This window comes from Octopus bimaculoides, chromosome 3 (genome assembly GCF_001194135.2).
Source record: "Octopus bimaculoides isolate UCB-OBI-ISO-001 chromosome 3, ASM119413v2, whole genome shotgun sequence".
In the NCBI taxonomy this organism is placed as follows: Eukaryota; Metazoa; Mollusca; class Cephalopoda; order Octopoda; family Octopodidae; genus Octopus; species Octopus bimaculoides.
This window is the reverse complement of record NC_068983.1, coordinates 91,360,588-91,365,201: the sequence shown is the minus strand read 5'-3', so window position 1 is coordinate 91,365,201 and position 4,614 is coordinate 91,360,588. Positions and strand designations below refer to the sequence as shown.

The window sequence follows — 4,614 nt, the reverse complement described above, 5'->3', positions numbered from 1 at the left end:
TATATATATATATATATATATATATATACACACACATGTATGTATATATAGATGCATATATACGTATATTTATATATATATACATGTATGTATGTATACGTATATATATATGTATATAGTATTCATACTACCAAGCACTAGATATATTGATGTAGCCATAAACAAAATATGAAAATTATTAAGCAATATATCACTTGAGTCTTTTGATGAAGACATTTCTGCTATGTTAATGTTTCCCCCAATTTGTATGATTGCTTTGAACAAATATTACTATCTTATGGTATTTGAATTTTACTACTTTTGTTGCAAAAAGATTAAATATGCAGTAATTATTATTCTAAATTGAATTACAAATATTGTGATTTAATTTTTTTGGTTTTCCAGCTGAAGTCACTTTAAGTGCCCTCAATGCACCTGAGAGTGATGTTGATATTGAAGGTTTAGGAGAAAGCTCTGCTTCAAAAAAATTAGAATTTGATTCAGGTAAGTTAAATATCTCCTTTGTGACTTGCCTAGCAAGTGTAAGTTTGTAGTAATTAACATTTACTTTGCTCAGTAGTCATTGAATGTCTTTCCTATCACTAACCACTCAATTATTTTATTTATGCTTTTCTGGATTGAATACGTTTACAACATATATATAGTTCCAAAGAGTCACTGTTATGTATTATCTTATGTGATACTTTCTTGTCTATGAAAGCTGTCTTATTTCATGTCATGATTCATTGGCTTGACTTAATACTACCAATAAATGCTTTTTCCCACTTTACCTTTCAATAATTTTCCATTGAATGTAGTCACATTGTTTAGTCATGTCAGTGTAATTATATTCCTCTTACACTAAGTTCTTTATTCCCTGAAGTGATGTAGTCAAACATGAAATGTTTGTATTTCTGTCTTGACTATGGATAGAGATATTAGTCAGTGGTGAAATTTAGCAAATGATTACATAGCTACTATGACAGTGTTTCTCAACCTTTTTACCCTTGTGTAAGCCTTAAAATGAATTACATGCCTCAAGGAACCCTGCACGAAAAAAATTTATATATATATATATATATATATATATATATATATATATATATATATATATATATGGTTGTTATATTTTTTTGATAGCATAACAGGTTAGATACAATGATGTCTATATTACAATATTACAATAACCAATAATATGTTGTGCCTGTATAGTAATATTACGATCATGAAATTAGTATTAGCTTATCTCACTCTTTCTCTCAGAAACCCTAGGATTCTGGGGAATCCTGGTTGAGAAACGCTGATCTATGGAATTGCCAATCTACTTACTTTAGTTTTCTGTAACATGCTTTAAATGAGAAATGTATAATATCCTCTTGGACAACACACTGGGAGGAATTCAGTTCTACACTACAAGCCATTAAACATTATTGTTGCTTATACTAGTGAACTATACTACTCCTGTTATATATTTAGGGTTATGTCTATAATTGATACAATGAGTGCTGTTGACAAAACATGAACCACTGACCTAGCAACTGGTTGTCTGAAACAACTACATCTCTTCCAAGAAACTTCCATTTTCTAAATGAGGATTTCATGCTTAAAGTCTTAAAACTAAATAGCCATAATAAAAATGATATTCTTGCAGCTAGTTGAATTCCTCATTCAGTAAATTACCTTATTATGCTTGACTTTTGGGATTGTTTAGTTTATAGAAATAAAAGTTCTTATTTCAAACACCCCATACACATTTAAGAACAAACAACTGAGATAAAAGCTAATTGAAATATAGTGAAGATATAAACTCTAAAGATGAGGTTAGTTATCCAGAAATTTGTAATTTACTACTTCAATAAAACTAAATGAGTTATGCAACAACTAAAGAGTTAATTTGAACTTCTTTCTTAGTGCATTGAAATAACATCTTAGCATTATGTTGAGGTTTTAATATGAAACCAGAATATCATTTTTATTAATCTCCTCTCATCTGTATAGTATCAGCAGATACATAATTATTGGTGTGAAGTAAGGTCTAAGTTACTTAATTTAAGACCTCAGGATTATGAATGGTAATTAGAAACTACTTTAGTGGTACCACAAAGCAGTTGATTGTAGGCTGTGCCAGTTCAAAGAGAAAAAGGGAAATGGTTCTTTTGTGAATAAAACTCTTGCTTTTTATGTATATAATGTAAAACATTTTTCTGCCATTATCGTCATTGGTTTTGTGGCCATTTTTCTATATTGACAGTAGTGTATTATTATTGGATGCCCTTCTTAATAATTTATTCCCTCTTGCATCATGCTGGGCTGCAGTGTATCTATTCTATAATACATGATACTTTTACAGATTTTATCAAGAAACTGTTAGAAGTATATCCAACTCTCTCTGTTTAATTGTCATAATGTATAGTTGCTAATGCATTGTATATACTGCATTACTTACTATCTAAATTAGTACTGATTCAAAACATCATCTTAAATATACTCAGTTTGTGTTACCCCTACTAAACTATATCAAAATGTCAAGTTAATTTCAGTCATTAATGTACAAAAGTATATTGCAATCATAATCTATCAATAAATCTGTAACAATTCCACAATGCTCAACTATTTCCAATGAAGCAGCCTTCTACATATTTGCTCTGTAAAAATGGCTGTATTTCTCTTAACCATCACCATCTTAAAAAAAAGACTGATCTGAGTTTTACAATACCTGAAAGAAAGGGATGGCAGGATCTTGTGACTAAAATGCTTTTTCATGATCAACACACTGACTTAGGGTAAAATAACAACCACCACTACTGTAACTACTACTTCATACATTGTGGTTATAATATTGTACTTATCAAAAGTTACTTCTATTTTAATATTAGATACATTTCCCCCTTCAGTTATATTTGATTTTCTTGTGTTTAGACTAGACTAATTTATCTTTATTTTTTCCCTTAAAGTGAAGAAAGTGATGCATTTTTTAAAAGACACGATTACATGTTTAAAGCGGATAAAAAAGTCTTTTAGATTTGTTTTATGTTATTTATTATATTGTTTTGAAATCTAACCTATAAGTCCTAGATCCCTCCTTCAATAGGAAAGTGTGTATGTGTTACAAAAATAAAATAACCAATGTAGCCACTGTCATCCATTGATGGTGATCTTTACAAAAATAATGTAACATATTAAACTGTTTTCTTTGTCAGATATGGATTCCAACTTGTTATGAAAATCTTGAGATGTAAGTGAAGGCGGTGTCCCCATCTGCTGGCCAGATCCCTTTATATATATATATGTATATATATATATAAAAAAAATAGAGGCATAGAGATAGTGACAACTTACTTCACATTGTACAGTTTTGTTTTTCTTATTAGAATCAAAATTCATATCTAAAAGCCCATTTAAAGAAATGTATTTGTCAATGAAAAGGTATCCTGAAAATGGCAGATTATTTCAATTTTAATAAACTTTTTTTACAATAATGTCATATTTTTCGTTGCCTTTTTTTAATATATGTAAAATACAAAGTGTATTTGATATATTTATATTATTTAATTATCTTTCTATTTTTGCAATCTATAATGAATTTATTGTAAAATATAAGAATAAGGAAGGTACGATGATGATAATATTAATTTATATTTGTAGACCTAAGACTATTTTAGTAAAATGAATGTAGGCCTAATCCTACTATTTTTTATTCATGGATATTTTATTAATCTGGGTGGGTTAGAAAACAAAACTCAGTCTTAATTGTATTTGAATTCAGAAATGTGAACTACTGAACTAGTTGGTATAATTCGATCTCGTTGAGCTATTGTGACTTAACTTTCCCAATGAGAATCCTCGTTGTTAGCTTGCAGAGTTGAGCATACAACTAAGAGTAGAATTTGGGAGAGAAATAAGTTTTTTGAATACACTAAGTTAAGCCATAGTCCTCTGGTATTATTCTTACAACATAAAACTGTTGTGGAGCTCTTTTTCAATTTTAGGCAACCACTTAAGTGAAGACTTGGCCACATAATTACATGTTATATGATCTCTCAATTGCCTTTGCAAAGAGATGTGTCATAGTTTTCATTCAAGATGTGTCATGGTTTTGATAACCATGTGCATATGTATAATACTAAGGTGTTTTCAAGAAATTAGAGCTTGAATTATAAAAAAAAATTATGTAAATTTTATCTCTGACACCTTAAATTATGATTATGTTGTATAAATTCCCAACTAGCTAAGTGCTATAATATCTTTTGATGTAAACAATATTGAATATTTTATCATGGGTTTTTCTGTTAGATTTTTTTTTCTTCATATTTTGATTTCTTGTAGTTAATTTATGAAAATTAGGTTTTAATGCAAATATTTTTTCTTGCAGGGAAACAAAATATTTAAAATGTCCTTACTACTACTACTACTTTCTTCTCCACTCTCTTAGGGCATCAAATTCATCCTATCACAAGCAGATTTTGATGTCTTAACTCTACAAGCTGGTTCTTACTGAAAAACTGAGATTTCTGAAATATTAGGATTTTTTTAAAAATCACCAACTTAAACTATAAACATTATATGCATGGGGAAATGAAACTTCTAACTGATGTGACTTTACTTTTGTAAGTATGTTCAAAGAAGAGAGGGTAA

The 4,614-nt window shown here is 28.8% G+C and overlaps 1 long non-coding RNA gene across 1 annotated transcript; it reads left to right on the top strand.

Moving 5' to 3' along the window:
• Positions 1-386: 386 nt before the first annotated feature.
• LOC106882460 (uncharacterized) lies at positions 387-3,463 on the top strand. Its single transcript, XR_001411009.2, has 2 exons — positions 387-483; positions 3,180-3,463. It is a non-coding gene; the product is annotated as an uncharacterized LOC106882460 (long non-coding RNA).
• The last annotated feature ends 1,151 nt before the right edge of the window (positions 3,464-4,614 follow it).